This window comes from Pteropus medius, unplaced genomic scaffold (assembly GCF_902729225.1).
Source record: "Pteropus medius unplaced genomic scaffold, Ma_sr-lr_union100, whole genome shotgun sequence".
NCBI classification, from domain to species: Eukaryota; Metazoa; Chordata; class Mammalia; order Chiroptera; family Pteropodidae; genus Pteropus; species Pteropus medius.
The window spans coordinates 13,062,465-13,079,304 of record NW_024355990.1 but is presented as its reverse complement, the minus strand read 5'-3'; the positions used below and the strand labels follow the sequence as shown (position 1 = coordinate 13,079,304).

Below are 16,840 nucleotides of genomic sequence, written 5' to 3'. Positions count from 1 at the left end.
CTTTTTAAAAATGCCAACACAGTACTTGTTCTTTGCTTGCCCAGAGTCCCAGATTTTCACGATCTTTCACGCTTCCATATTTCATTTTTGTGGGCGTGTGACTTCCTTCGGTTAGAAAAGTCAGCATGCTCGATTTCTCGGCTTTAAAAGGTAAACCTTCATTCTTCCCAAATGTACAGTAAAGCTTTGGACTCGTCACGTTTTGAAGACTACTAATTAAGAATTTGACACTCTCTATGAAAAAAGGCCAATGGGCAGAAAGACAGCAAGAGGGAGGGTCTGACAGACAAACATTGCCCAGCCCTTTAATAGTTGCCTCCTATATAATTTCAGAGGTAGAAGGGACCTCAGCAGCCATCTAGTCCACCACTCTCTTTTATGGATGAAGACAATGAAGCAGTGAGAGGATAAGTGATTTCCTCAAAGGCAAACAGCCAGTTAGTGGCCAAATAAGAGAATGCAGTCCAGAGTTCATTTTAGCAATGGAACACTTATTTACTTGATAAAGGCTTGCCTGGACTTCCGCACAAATCCATGGTTATAGCTATTAATCTTTATTAATGCATCTACTTGAAACAAATAGCATTCCTTTGAAATGTCCTCTAACATAGACTTTTCACAGATAATATTTCAATACTTCGTCCTTTGCTCTCCATCCCTGGCCCAGGTTTGTGCGGTTTGAAGATGTTTTCCTGCAGATCTCACTGTAAGCCAGTGGAGTACCTGGCCGCCTTTGGTTTGTTAAGTCAAGGAATAGTGACCCTCCTCAGAGTGAGGATGTTCTGGAATCTTCTTGGTCTCATAAGGCTTGTCTGTCTTACCTCCCTCTGCTCCTCTTGGCTCTGAGAGGAAAAAAACAAGGAATGAAATCCAAATTTCTTTTTCATTACCTGGTAATATTGTGCCAAAACAAACTGTTGTACTTTTCAGGTTTTCCAGCTGTTTGTGTTTTTATTGATTAAAGTTAAAAAATAATTTTTGATCATCAGTAGTTACTTTCTGGAAGATCAAGAGAAGGCTAGGTATGATATCTAGCATCCAGTGTGTCTCCTGCCATTTTGTTCTAATAATTAAGTACTTAATTCTATGCTGGGCATTTGTTGTATATGGAGGGTGGGATTTAAAAAACAGTAGACATGAGGGTCCTCATACTCAAAGAATTTTTAGTCTGGGGAAACAAAATGAAAACAACCAACCAGAAATTATAGGCGGGTGACTGATAATGAGTAACCATGATGGCTGGCCTTGGGTAACTGTGTAAAGTGGGTAGCATTTAGTCTCCTCTTTCTGCTTCTCTGTGGCAGTCCCTTGTTCCCTCACCCTGCAACTCACCTAGACGTAGAGAAGGGCTAAGAGGGCTGGAACCAGGGTGCGGCAAGTGAGGCATTTGCTCTGGGCACACAACTGAAGGGGCAGCAAAAGTTCACTAATCAAGGTCGATATTTCAATGTAATATTTTAAATCCAAATTAATGCAAAAAAAAAAAACCCAACCATGATGAGTAAAAATAATATTTTAAATAGAGGATCAGTCTACTGTTTTTCCTTTTGCCCAGGCTTCACACAGCTACCCTGGCATTACATATCCAGAAATAAAGCAGCCGGTGGGGGGAGGGGGCTGGGGAGGGGCGGGGAGGAGGAAGATCACAGCTGGAAGAAACCTTAGTCCTAGAGGGTTAGTCCAATCAATTTTACAGGTGAGGAAACAAATATTTTGCCTCAAGTCAATCACAGAATATCTTTAAAATTACCAAAGCTCAGGTCTCTTCATCATCAGTCCCGTGGATGTTTACACAATGATGGCTTCCAAGGCAGGGGAAAGACACCACTCCCAGAAAGAGGTAAGCTTAATGAATTTGTCAAATTAGGCCATTTTAATGGACCATAGACATAGAGCTTCTAAAATAGTTAAGGTCCCAGAGCACATGCATAGTCTTTTTCGATACTGTGCCTATAAGGATTCTAGAAGAACCATGCATGCCTGGAGACCCAGCCACTGCCTCTTTTTGGATGCTAGTGTTTTCAGGGTTTTGAGGGAGTGGCTAGGTGGCTATCAGGCCCAATTGATATTCTCAATGTTCTGACTAGGAGACCCACCTAGCTTTGGCCATCAAGGTAAATACTCTTGCTTCTGTACTCCTGCCTTGTTCTTTGGCTCTGCTTACCAGTGACTTCCCTGGCTTGGCTTTTTCTCACTGGTGTGGTTCAACCTGAGGTTTTGATTTGTGCTTTGGTTCTGATTACAGACAGAGAGAGCCCTTCCAGTGACCCAAGCTGGTTCACTAGAGTTTGACAATAGGGCTTGGGGCCAAAGTTCCAGCTAGGTTAAGTGTCCTTTTGCCTCCCATCATCTTTAGTGAGTATGGATTCCCTCATGACTTTGCAGGAAAGGGTGGATGATGGAGGCAAAGAAGGTCTGCATGTTCTTGTCATATATTTCTCAATCTACAGATAACTATCAACATCCTATTTTGACAAGACTTAGAATACAGTCCAGGTATGTGGTGGTGATGAAAGTCTCTGTTCCTCCTGGCCTATTTCCCCATCCAAGTCTGGGAGGGCAAAGACTACTCTATCTACACAAAAGGGTTATAAAGACAGTAAGAATTCTGAATAAGGCAAAGAACAGCTGTGGCCTGAAGTTGTGTCAGATCCAGCTCTTTGTTTTTCATAGCTAAGTTCTAGGTCCCATGGATGCTGAGGTGCTGGTCTTAGAACTCAGGGAGCAACTCTAATTAAGGTGATCAACTCATCCTGAGTCGCTTAGGACTTTCCTGGTTTGGGCACTGAACATCCCCAGTCCTGGGAAATCCCTTACTACCAGACAAACTGGCACAGTTGGTCAGCTTCACTCTAGGAACCAAAAGCCAGTGGTCACTAAACCACACAGTGATCTCTAGAGTCATTATGAAGGTGGAGTGGTTGACCTTTTTTCAAGAATAGGATGGAACCCCAAGTGTGTGGAGTAAAGGGGCAAATGAACTTGCTTTTCAAGTTTGGGCACAGGAACCCTGTTAAACCTGTTCTTTAGCCTCTGATAAGAATCAGATGCTTCTGGCCGGGGTCTGTGCTGAAGGCTGCACTTCCAAAGCCGTGAGACTTTATTACTACTTCCATGGCACTTGGGCTGCAGGCCAGAGGTGTCTTGCGAGGATCCTTGGGTAACAGGCAAGCAGTGATGCTGGCAACAGGCAGACTGGAAAATCCTGGGCCTTTCATCCCTGCCACCATTGGAATCAGGGCATAAGAAATGAAGGGAGCCACTGCTGTACCCAAACCTGTAGGGACAGGGTTTTCAGGATGATACACCCTCCCTGTAAGGCCAATCACAGTGTCTTCACAGTCACCAGGCCATACTTGTCCTCTGTGCTCAGCCTCTTTTTAAGGACAAGGCTGATGGAGATGTGTGAGCCTGTCAATACCTGCATGGTATGTAGCAGTCTCACCTGGATTTTGAAAGGGAGCTGTAGACAGGAAGGCAAGAGAGGGTTGGTAAGCCCATCAGTTATTTGTTCCCTCTGGTGTACACATGGTCTCTGTTTCTCTGTCTCTCACACACACACACCTGATCAAAGCATGCAGAACACTTATGGGAGGAATCAGAACTGTGAGGTCCCAAAGGAAGCCAGAAATGACAGCAGAGTAAGTGTCTGAATAGCAAAGGAGGTCTGGGTGCCCAGCACCTCAGTGTCCGGGTTCTCCTGGTAGTTTCACCAAGCCAGTTCTCAGGATATCTTAAAGGTACCACTTAACCTCCAGTAATAACTTCCATCATATGGGAATAAACAAAGGCTGCACAGGTTTCAAAGAGATCACATGCTATCGAAGGATCTGACAAGACTGTATGGTTATAGAATGAGTAGGATGAAAGAATAGGTGAGATTTAGATAGAAAGATTGAGGGTGGGGAGATATAACAGATGAGGGGTGGCCTAAGGCTCCAATCAGTGAGCTAGGAGAGGTTTTAAGAAGAGCCTGCATTGAAGCAGATAATCGTCTTTATTGCCTTATAGTTACTAGTGTTTATTCCTGATTGTGTCTAATTCCCCTTCTACTCACTTATTCTACTTTCAAATTACAACATCCATAAAGACAGGGCTATGTCTGTATGCATATAAATGCTTAGCATGGTGCTTTAACATCATAGGTATTCAGGAAACATTTTTGATAAAAATCAATATGGAATTTAAGCACCGATTTATTAAAGTTTAGGGCATAAATCTTGGGACAAAGAATGGCCACCATATACGTGAAAATAAACCTAGTGGAGAAAACTGAAGTCCACATCAGTTGTAGCAAGAAACATCAGAGTGCCCCAAATACAATTATAGATTATTTTTATCATATATTTTTTTCAATTACAGTTGACAGTCAATAGTATTAGTTTCGGGTGTACAGCATAGTGGCTAGACTTTTATATAACCTACGAAGTGATCCCCCTGATAAGTCTAGTACCCACCTGGCACCATATGTAGTTATTACAATATTATTAACTATATTCCCTATGCTGTACTTTACATTCCTGTGACTGTTTTTAATAACTGCCTATTTGTACTTTTTAATCCTTTCACCTTTTTCACTCTCCAACCTCCCCTCTCATCTGGAAACCATCAATTTATTCTCTGTATCTATGAGTTTGTTTGTTTTGTCTGTTCATTTATTTTGCTCTTTAGATTCTACATATAAGTGAAATCACATGGTATTTGTCTTCCTCTGATTTATTTCACTTAGCATAATACACTCTAAGTTCATCTACATTGTCACAAATAGCTAGGTTTCATTCTTTTTCATGGCTGAGTAATATTCCATTGTATATATGTTCCACTTCTTTATCCATTCATCTATCAATGGATACTTAGGTTGCTTCCATATCTTGGCTATTGTAAATAATGCTACAATAAACATAAGGATGCATATATTTTTTCAAATTAGTGTTTTGGATTTCTTCGGATAAATACCCAGAAGTGGAATTGCTGACTCATACAGTAGTTCTATTTTTAATTTTTCGAGGAGCCTCCGTATTGTTTCCCATAGTGGTTGTACCAATATACACTCCTACCAACAGTGCACAAGAATCCCCTTCTCTCCACATCCTCACCAACGCTTGTTTGTTGATTTATTGATAACAGCCATTCTGACAGGTGTGAGGTTATAGCTCATTGTGGTTTTAATTTGCATTTCCCTGATGATGAGTGATGCCGAGCATCTTTTCATATGTCTATCGGTCATCTGTATGTCCTCTTTGGAGAAATGTCTATTCAGGTCCTTGCCTATTTTTTAATTAGATTGTTTTTATGGTGTCAAATTGTATGAGTTCTTTATACATTTTGGATATTAGCTCTTTATTGGATGTATCATTGGCCTCAATCAGTAGGTTGTCTTTTCATTTTGTTGGTTTCTTTTGCTATGCAAAAACTTTAGTTCGATGTAGTCCTATTGTTCATTTTTTCTTTTGTTTCCCTTGCCCGAGGAGATATATATATATATATATAAATATATTACTAAGAGCAATGTCAGAGTTTACTGCCTATGTTTTCTTCTAGGATTTTTATGGTTTCAGGTCTTACATTTAAGTCTTTAATCCATTTTGAGCTTATTGTTGTATGTGGTGTCAAAAGGTGGTCTACTTTCATTTTTTTTTTTTTTTTTGCATGTATCTGTTCAGTTTTCCCAAGACCATTTTATTGGAGACTTTGTTTACCCCATTGTATATTCTTGCCTCCTTTGTCATAGATTAATTGACCATATAGGTGTGGGTTTATTTCTGGGCTGTATTCTGTTCCATTGATCTATGTGTCTGTTTTTATGCCAGTACCATTTGATTACTATTGATTACTATTTGATTAGTATTACTAGCCTTGTAGTAAAGTTCGATATTCAGTAGCATGATACCTCCAACTTTGTTCTTCTTTCTCAAGATTGCTGTGTCTACTCAGGGTCTTTTGTGGCTCCATACAAATTTTAGGATTATTTCTTTGAGTTCTGTGAAAAATGCCACTGGTATTTTGATAGAGAGTGCATTGAATCTATAATTGTTTTCAGCTAGTATGAACATTTTAACGATGTTAATTCTTCCTATCCATGAGTTTGATATATGGTGCCATTTATTTATATTTTCTTCAATTTCTTTCTTCAATGTCTTATAATTTTCCAGGTATAAGTCTTTCACCTCTTTGGTTACATTTATTCCTAGGTTTTTTTGGTGGTGGTGGGGGGGTGCAATTGTAAATGAGATTGTTTTCTTAATTTCTCTGATAATTCATTATTGGTATATAGAGTTGCATTGATTTCTGAATATTAATTTTGTATCCTATAACTTTACTGAATTCATTTATCAGTTCTAATAGTTTTTTGGTGGAATCTTATAGGGTTGTTTTTATATAGTATCATGTCATTTGCAAATAATGACAGTTTTACTTCTTCCTTTCCAATTTGAATGACTTTTATTTCTTGTCTAATTGCTATGGTTAGGACTTCGAACACTATGTTGAATAAAAATGGTGAAAGTGAACATCCTTGTTTTGTTCCTGATCTTAAGGAAAATGCTTTTAGCTTTTCTCCATTGAGTATGATGTTAGGTATGGGTTTGCCATATGTGGCCTTTATTATGTTGGGGTATGTTTCCTCTATTCTCAGTTTGCTGAGAGTTTTCATCATAAATGGATGCTGGATTCGTCAAATGCTTTTCTAGCATCTATTGATATGATCACGTGATTTTCATCCTTTTGTTTATGTGGCGTACCACATTAATTGATTTGCAGGTATTGAAACAACCTTGCATCTCAGGAGTGCATCTCACTTGATCATGGTATATGATCTTTTTTAATATATTGTTAAATTCACTTTGCTAATATTTTGTTGAGGATTTTTGCATCTACATTCATCAGGGATGTTGGCCTGTAACTTTTTTTATAATGTCTGGCTTTGGAATTAGAGTAACGATGACCTCGTAAAATGAGGTTGGGGCCTTCCATCCTCTTGAATAATAGTTTGAGAAGGATAGGTGTTAATTCCTTGAATGTTTGGGAAAATTCACCTATGAAACCATCTGGTCCAGGACTTTTGTTTGTGGGGAGTGTTTTGATTACTGACTAAATTTTGTTGGTAGTAATTGGTCTGTTAAGATTTTCCATTTCTTCTTGATTCAGTCTTGGGAGAGTGTATGTTTCTAGGAATTTATCCATTTCTTCCAGATTATTGAATTTGTTGATATATAATTGTTTGTAGTATTTTCTTATAATCCTGTATATTTCTGTGATGTCAGTTGTACCTTCTCTTTGATTTCTGATTTTATTTGGGCCCTCTTTTTTCTTGATGAGTGTGGCTAATGGTTTGTCAATTTTATCTTTTTAAAGAACCAGCTCTTGGTCTCATTGATTTTTTTCTTGCAGTCAAAGTTGTCTCAAGCCTCTGTTGTACCCAAAGGAATTGCTCAGCCTCCGTGGGGTCACCTGGATGTAAAAGGGACACTATTCAGCCTGCATGCTATGAAGCATCAGAATACTTGGAAATGGGTGGACAGTTGAATTTTCTACTCTCTATCGAAATATTCGGCCTCTTGTGGACAAGGCTCTCCAGCTACATTAAGCTCCTTGTTAAGACTATTAAATGAGTTTTGTTGTGCAAAACAAGGAAGTTTCCCATTGACATTGCCACTAAGCCCTACCTATTTGGTAGGTTTCACTGGATATAGGTGGCCAGGGATTTCCTTCATTATTTTTAAGAATGAAAAACATCTAAAAATTGGACTTTTATCTCCCTAAAAGGAATGGCTGTAGAACAGCAGAATCTTTTTCTATCTCCAGAAGGGAATTGTGGCAAAAGAATAAAAAGCTTTACGGGGAATTACTGGTATTATCAAAGGCTTTTCAAAATAGATTTGAAATGAATAGTTATGTGCTGGTTTTATTACTGCTTTGTAAGTTTACCTTTTGTTTTTGTGTGGTATTTTCCTCCCCTCTATGACATGGTTGCCAGGACATAAGAGCAAATAACCTTTATTGTATTGATTTGGAACTAAATAAACTAAATATATCATAATTTGGGTTTACTGCACCATTTTTTGACAGTTAGATTATGAACTTTTTGAGGGAAATTGAGCCCACATTCTGTAAGCTGCTTCCTTTCCAGTTGCCCTTCAAGTTACGATGTTCTGTTCTTCCCTTCCCCCATCCCTCTGCACGTGGGCAGCCTCTGGACCAGATGCTGCTGGAGATAAAACCAGATGATCTAGTATGGGCACCGCCAGGCTCCAGCACTGTCTCCTCCGAAAAGACCCTTGTCCCTTGTCAGAATGTTTTTCTGGATGACTCCATGGACACGTAACTCAAAGGATGCAACTCTCCTACTAGAGAAAAGTGGTGAGTAAATAGAAGTTTTGTTTACCAAGTCAATGTTTCTAGTAACCTGCAACCATTTCAGAGATGCTTTGTCTTCATTTCTGACTAATCTGTAGTTGGCAGTACTTCTTACTTAATCTATCCCATAACACTGCTGTAAAGGTAATGAGCTGTAAATAAATTCTTAAGTACACCACGGGAGCCCACTGCTTATAAAAATCCTTTTTAGAAATAACAATCATCTTTCTCTGTTCCTTCTTATTGTCTTAGCAGAAGTGTGGGTTCCTCTAGAAGCAGACCTTGAGATAAGGGTTGAAGTGCCAATGGTTTATTAGGGAGGTAATGCCAGGGAAGAGCAGGAGTGGAATGGGAGGTGAGACAGGGAAGGGAAGGAAATCAAAAGATATGTCATAGAGCAGGTTACTACTGTAGGTAAATGGGGCTCAGTCCCATTGGGGATCTCTAAGAGACAGTGTAGAAGACATGCCTGAAATTTATACCACCTGAGGGTGACGGAGCTGGGGTACTTATATATTGGCTCCCTCAGTCATTGGTTGAGGGCTGCTTCCAGGGAGGGGGTGGGTGTTAATTTCCTAGCACTTCTACCTTCTACATGGGCAGGGGCTGAAACCCTAGAAAGCTCTTGGATTGTAAGTGCTGGCTGTGGTTGGAAGCCAAATGTAAATGGCTGAAACGTAAATGGCTATGGGCAGGATACCAACACATCTGTTATACTTAGCCTCTCGGAGTATGTGGGAGGAGGGAGATTCTCCATTGCTCCTGAAAGTCACTAAAACAACGATTCTTTATTGGTGTCTTCTATATGCATTTTCTGCAAACCAAAAAAGGTTTTTAGATTTATTATTAGGAAAATGAAGTATTTCCTTCAAAATATTTTCTTTATACAGAAATACTAAGGAATAGAACCAGTGGCCACATTAACAACTTAATGTCAAGCCTTTTCAAAATGCTCTAATCCATCACTTTAAGTAGATGGAAGACATAGAAGCAAACATGTACAACCTTTATTCTGAAGATAATCTTTAATCCACCATCAGTGGTATTCTATGATTAGCATATGCTTTCCCCTTAGATGCTTTTTGAAAGTATCTGCAGGTCCTTGGGTACCTCATAGATGATGGTGTTGCAGGCAGACCATCTGTAACTTTTCCAAGTGGGCAGGGGCCAAACAGAAGTATGTGACATTGTCCTTTATTCCTTCGTACCAGCTCCAAATACTGACAACTGAAAACCATGATAAAACCCAGGCATCCTCATTCCCATGACATCTCATGAAAATTCTGGAACCTCCTGTCCCTGGTGAGTCCAGCTGCTCTCTTTATCCCTAAGGGCACTCTGGCAGCCGAACCAATCATGCCCCTGTTGTTCTATTGTTTTGAGGGTTGATGAGTCTAAGTTCTTAACATAGCACAGAGGGATCTCGGTGATGAGAATTAAGCTCATAGCATCTCTATTGCACAGATGCCACAAAAGAGTGGAGCCGAACTCCCCTTGGGAGACACAGCGATGGACTGGCATCCTGGCAAAATGGAATCCAGAACAGTTCTATATTAAATCTGCCTAAGCAGCAGCCTGTATAAGCTCCATTGACCATTTCCACTGTGACTCCTAATTCTAGACCCTGATATGTAATTCATGAGGTTTTAGAGCTAGAAAAAAACCTTTAAAGATTATCTAGCCAACCTATTTTACTGATTAAGGACACTGCATTCCAGTGTGGTTAAGTCATTTGCACAGAGTAAAACAGCTAGTAAAGAGCTGGACTGAGGAGAGAGAGCCAGGCTTTCTCCACTTTGCTGTGAAGTTGGAAAGTTAAAGCGGCAGTGTTTCTCTTTGGATTCAGCAGAAGTAAATCTTCGGTTCCTCAAAGTCTTTGAATACCTGCTTAAGACAGTGCAAGGCATGGTGGGGATCTGAAGACCAATACACAGTGCCCACTCATCATGGCTCTTAGCAGTGTAGATGTGGAGGAATAACTACACAATCTAGCAGAAGTTTTTTTTTTATGTGGGGCCATATGATAAACCGAGGCACTCCCCCTGGAACTCATGTTCTTATAAGCCTACAGCTACCAGTAAGGGAACCAGCCTTCCGAATCTGTGCTGGGATATGGGGCTCTAGGGGAGACAGGAGAGACAGAGGCTAGCATCCATGTACACTACGATATGGGAGTAAATTCCCCAACCCTTGGTTCCCCTCGACTAAGATGACTGTGAGGGTCGGGGCCGGTTGCCTGGCAAGATGCCCTGCCACCTGCAGCCACTTCCTGACTGCAAGGACGTAGGCAGGTACTTAATCCTTCTAAGATTCAATTTCTCCCACTCTGATCATGCTGTAAATGACAGCATCTATAGTGTTGGTTGGCCTGAGGACTAAATGAGGTCATGCATGTCACATTCTTCGCACTCAAATCTTTCAGTGTTATTTTCCCCAGTTGGTACCTTCTGTCCCGGCCCAACAACACCTCCCCACTTCTTCATCTTTTCTCTAGAGTTTTCCCACCATCACTTTTCCTCAAAACTCGCCACTCACTGAAAATCTCCTCCTCCTATTCTCTTGCACTGTCTGCTTATCTTGTTCGCTCCATGCTTCCCAGCTCTTCCCCTCCTATTTCTATTCCCTGGTCTTTACTCCTTCTTACTCTTCCAATTCAGTCTCCATCCTTCATCCTATTTTCTCTATTTTCTTGTAATTTATGCTCTTCATCCCACCTCCCCAATTGCTTTCCCCCACCATTTCCAGTCCCATTCTACTGGGTTCTCTTTCCCTTCTCTGCTGTTATTTTTCTTACATTTATCTATCACCTACCCCCTTTAGCTTCCCCTAGCTGCCCCTTCTACACCCCCTCGCTCTTCCCTCACCCATGTGCCATGCCCTGTTAGGAGCACAATCCTTACCTCCAGTCTCTCTCACTCACAGTTTGGATCCAGGAAGCAGACCCGGTTGTGTGGCACGCAGCCTCTGAGATGGCCGCCAAAGGTCCCCACCTCCTGGTATCCATTCCCTCATGGATTCCCCTTCCTTTCAGCATGGGCTGGACCTAGTAACTCGATTCTAATGAATACGACAAAAATGATGGTCTATCACTTCTGAGCATAAGTTTAAAAAGCCTGACTTCCATCTTGGGTGCTCTTTGGCTATCAGAAAACCAGCTGCCATGGTGTAAACTGCCCACATAGCAAGAAACTGAAGTCTCCAGCCACCAGCCACGAGGACCTGAGGTCTGCCAACAACCACGTGAGTGACCCTCCCCCTGCCAACCCTCGAGATGACTACAGCCCCTCCAACACCTCAATCATAGTCTGTGAGAGACCCCCCCAAGCCTGAAGCACCCAGAAGATGCTCCTGATGCCTGACCCACAGAAACTGTAAGATAATCATTGTTATCTTAAGCTGCTACATTTTGGGGTAATTTGTTATATGGCAATATTAAGAATGCAGAGTTGTCCTATACAGATCACCATTCAGAAATATTTATCTTGAGCAAATCGCTGTCCATCTTTGGGTCTCTGTCTTGGGGGTTAGAATCTAGTGTCTCAAGTCTCCCGTCCCTGAAGATGTCATCTGTGATGTTACAAGAAGGCTTGTCTGTTCCACTGTTTAGCACAGGAAGCCCAGCTAAACCCTCACATCTTTGCATTTTAAGCTCCATATCTTTATATTTGTCTCACATTTTTCTTTTCTATTATCCGAAGTCTGTTTCTAATTTCTGACAGAATTGTAGTGGCCTATTGTGTGCCTTGCTCTGCATGACATGCCAATTTCATCTTGGAGTCACGGCTATTGTCTTTCTCTGCTAATCTCTCGTTTTGCAAAATTCCAATAGAACGTGTGAACATAGAGAGTTGCCCTCGTGCCTGATCTTGGTGCTGTGTGGCCCCCAAACAGGGGTGGATGATAGACAGACAGCCTGTCTGCCACTGAGGCATCTTTTCTTGCTTAAAAATTTGCTTGCTAGATTGCAGACTCCCCTCCAACTCAAGCAAAGACTGGAACATATTAAATAAAAGCAGAGCTGAAATTGGATGGAATGTCTCAGCCACTTAGATTCAGACCTTTCAGAGGGAGCACGTGGGGAAGGGGCTGGGACGTGCCTGCATAATGTAGGAAAAGAGACTTCCGTACCTTTCTCATACCATTTAAGTTGTGAGCAGGGGCAACATATTTTTTCTTCAGCAGGGCCTGTAACCCAGGATCCATCACTTATATGTGGTGTCCATGGCAACCAGGCAATGGTATGGGATCCCTTCTCACTGGGGAATTCCTTTTATGGCTCATTTCCGAAACCAGCATGGCCAGTACACGAATCTGCAGTTTCCCAGTTGCTTAGCAACCAGCTCCTATGCTCTAGTCACTAGGAAAAGCAGACAGTTTTTTTTTTTTAAAAAGTGTCGTCAGAATCATATGTTATATTCTCTCTACTTTGTCTCTTTAGAATAAAATAATTAGTGTGTGATAAGGATGAGGGAAAGGGCAACTGCTCCCTGTTGTTGACGTGTCCACTGCTCCTGGTGGGTTGTTGCAGGCAGGGAGAGGGAGGAAAATGTTAGCATGCTTTCGGCTGGTAATTAAGCAGCGCGAGCCATCTGCACACTGAAAGCTCTACATTTTTCACATCTCGTGGGGGCATCAAGTAAGTACGGGGCCAGCAATCTGTGTGCTGCGGTCCCTCCCCCAAACCAGAAAAGCCAGGCTCCACCCACAGGTGTCACTGGACCATCTCTCCTCGGCTTACTTACATTCGTGGGGGCGGGGAAGGGTGAGTTGGTTTGTTGGGTTTTTGGTACAAAGGCAAGGAGACCACATATTCATCCCCCTTGAGTTATAGCAGTGGCTTCCAACCCGGGAGTGATTTTGCCTGCCAGGCTACATTTGGCGAGGTCTGCGGACGATTTTGGTTGTCACAGCTGGTAGGAAAAGGGGATGTTACCAATATCTAGTGGGTAGAGAAAAAGGATGCTGCTAAACATCCTACAATACAAAGGACAACCACCAACCACAAAGAAGTATGCTGCTCACAATGTCAGTATGCCAAAGTTGAGAAACACTGAGTTAGAGGTATCAGAATATCCATCTGTCTGGTTAAAAACCATTTGTTGACAAGGTAAAAGGTGGGACTCATCAAAATCCATTCAACAGGCACAATTGCAACTGGAATGTCTGTATGGCACAGAATTCCTCTGCCCCTGCCAGCAGTCGATTTAGCAAAAATGTAGCACGGAGAGCCCTCTGGAGTTTGTGGCAATGGAGGTAACCACCGAGGTTGTCTTCCTCTAAGGAGGGAGAGCAGAGATGGGATGCTCTCTCCGCCTTCCAGGAAGGTGGCTTTGGCATTGGTCAGATTTGGTTTCACATACTGGGCCTCTTGTCTATGCACTATGAGCTCTTAGGCATTTTACATGATTTCTGAGACTCAGTCTTCGCAAGCCCAAAAAATAGAAATTAAAATGGGTGTTGTGAGAATCACTCGACAGAATCTGCAGAATGCCTGACCCCTATTATACCCTCCCCTTCCTCCCCTTCCTGTCTCAGTCCTGGGACCCTAATTGTCCCTTCTCTCCTGCTGCATACTTTGAACTTTTGAGGAATATGAACAAATGTACTAGACCTGTAATGACTGAGGCCATTTAGTAATGAACAAAGGACAAAAGCACCAGTTTTGAAATTTTGGCTGTTAGTCTTAGACTAAATTTAGGCATGAAGGACAGAAAAACATAAGAAATGGGTGAGAGGCAGTACTGACATTAAGAGTATGCCTGGGCTTCAAGTCCAAGCTCTTCCATTTTGCTAGCTGTGTGACCTTGAGTAGTTATTTAACCTATTTGAGTATTTTCTCATCTATGAAATGGAGATAATTATCTCTTATAGTATTATTGTAAGAATTAAAGATAATGTATATAAAAGTGCCTGGACTGGAGTACCTAATATCAGGTAGGCACCTGATAATATGACCATATAGTATATACACCCAAATAGGCAATCTTTTTTTTTTTTTATAGCAAGATTGGCATATATGGTCAAACTCAAGATCTTTTCCACCGATGCTGAGAGTGAGGCTAAGGCTGTGTGTCAGGAAGACACAATTGGCCTTCTTGTTAATTACAACAATCAGATTTCCCTCAGTAACCTAGGATAGTTCCAGTGACCACAACGTTATGTAGTTTTAAAGCTATTTCCATTTTCAGCCTATGCTACCTCCTGGGAAGTGGCAGGTATGAGTTCATACATTTAGTAACCATTTTTTACTTGCTTGAAATCTTGAGACTATCTCAGGGTACTTCTTAGTTCTAACAAGTGGAGTTTGGTCTATATTCACATTATCTGTACCTTTCACAAACTTCGAGACTGTCACGTTTCCTTGTCAGGCTCCAGCTTCTACCCTGGCCTCATACAGAAGCCTTTCCAGTCCCTTGCTCACTTGAAATGCCTTGCAGACTCCATTCTTTCTTTCTTGAAATGCATCAACTAGAACTGTATGCTTCTCACAAATGTAAGGTCATATTTTTGTTTCTTCCTAACAATTTCCAAAAATTGGTAGACCTTTTTGGGGCCTGAGTCTTGGCTGCACACTCTTGCACTGAATGCCAGGCCCTTTTTCTGGGTCACAATAGCTGGTTCACAGTGGCAGCATCTCATCTTACAGTTTTTACTTTTCCCTCCAAGCAGAATTGTGTGGTGTCTCACCTAGAAGCCACCACAACCGGAAAAGGTGGCAAAAGGTATTTATTGGGCATGCCTAAACCTAGATCTTCAGGATGTAGCATTCAGATGCCCTGTCTTTGAACAAGTGGGAGTGGCTGGAGCCATGGTGACATCAGAGCTGTGAGAGGCTGGAGACAGGACATCTCAAGGTTCACCAGGAGGACCAGAAGCACTCAAAGTATGTGGAGGTCAGAGTAGTGGCAAAGAAAAAGTCCAGAAGGGCTGGGGAGGGGTCAAGGGGCATCAGGCAGCCGAGGCCAGGGCAGGCAGCACGTCTGGCCTCATGGATGACAGATGGGAGATTCAAAACAGAGCACCCTAAGAGCCCTGAAACAAGGCAGGTTTTTATCAGGGTGGGAACTGAGTTCCTCCAGGAGTGAGAGTGGTACAAATGGGCCTGGCTGTAAAGGGGGCAAAGGGTAGGCAGATCCTCGTAACAAGGAAGGAGAGGGGAAAACAGGGATGGTGTCAGGTCGATGTCTTCCTCAGGGCAAATACTTTTCCCCTATTCCTGTAACACCAGGACCGGTTCCTAGATCAGCCAGTTGCGCAATTAGTAGGTAATGCTGAATGTGCATTCTGTGGGTATCACACGGCTGTATGGCCATTACTTTCATAAAGCTCCTGCAGAACATGATAATCTCACATGCCAATATAAACAAGTCTATGATCACTAAGTTTGGGATTTTTGCAAACTACAGGTCCCTCTCAAAAACTCAGTGTTCATTAGCATTTGAAAAGCTCCCCAAACTCTGTGGTATAGAAATCTGTTTGTTTTTCATTCAGTGTTTCTCCAGCACCATTGACAACAGGACCTTTTGTTACGGAAAAACTGTGAACGTCCTGTGGACACAACGTGACACTGTTCTAGAACATTCCTGACTTGTTCCCAGGCCCTTTGCAACCTGGCCTGCCCTTGTTCCCAGCTTTACCTTCCTTTATTTCCCTACATTCCAGCCACACTGAACTCTTCCTTTATACATGCCTGTTTCACATTTCCTTCTTTCTTGTTACAGCAGGTGATTCATCATCTGCCCCAAAATGGGGAAAAATTTGAGCCTTCCTCCCTTCACCCCTACCATCTATTTCTATCTATCCTTTCAGGCCCACCTAAAAAGGGACACCTGATCCATCTCTGCTCCAGCCTTCTATAAATAATCCATTCTCTCTTTTGATCCCTTGTGTCACCCTATCTATTACTTTTATGGCACTTAGCATTTTTAAATTTGTGTATGGCCCTTTATGCCTTTCTTATTAGGAGACAGAATCCATGCCTGTTTTATTTTCATATCCCAGAACACAGCATATTTGCAGGATTGTTAGAGGGAGCAGAAAGTATCATGCTATGACCTCTAAGGTTGAAGTAAGTTTCTCAATACTCAGGCCAGAGATGACAAATATCTGGCTTACCTGCTGCCAATCCATATTCCCTCACCTGTGGTAAACACACGCATGATCATAATGTGATTCCCCTGAGGTCCAGATGACCACCCAACCCCCACTCCCTCTTCTCAACAGCCACAATCGATGGGTCATGGCTGGCATGACAGAGGAAACCTAATTGTAATGCCTGATTTGGACTTTTTCACAAGTGAAAAGAAAATTTAGCGAGCTGAATATGGTAGCTGTTAATACTTCAGATCAGGGACCGTCCACAACAGAAAAGAGCAATTAGCAAAACTATTCATTATACTTTCATGTTCGTGTTTAGTCCCAAACTAATTATTTGTATAATTAACATGTAACCAAATGCAAATAATTGATGAGCCTGATTTCCTGG

The 16,840-nt window shown here is 41.8% G+C and overlaps 1 protein-coding gene across 1 annotated transcript in view; it reads right to left on the bottom strand.

Moving 5' to 3' along the window:
• Positions 1–646: 646 nt before the first annotated feature.
• LOC120600374 (uncharacterized) overlaps positions 647–16,840 on the bottom strand; it is a 95,781-nt gene continuing 79,587 nt past the window's right edge. Inside the window, exon 4 of the mRNA XM_039859893.1 lies at positions 647–842. The gene's annotated coding sequence lies outside the window, so the exon portion shown is untranslated. The remainder of the gene's footprint in view (positions 843–16,840) is intronic.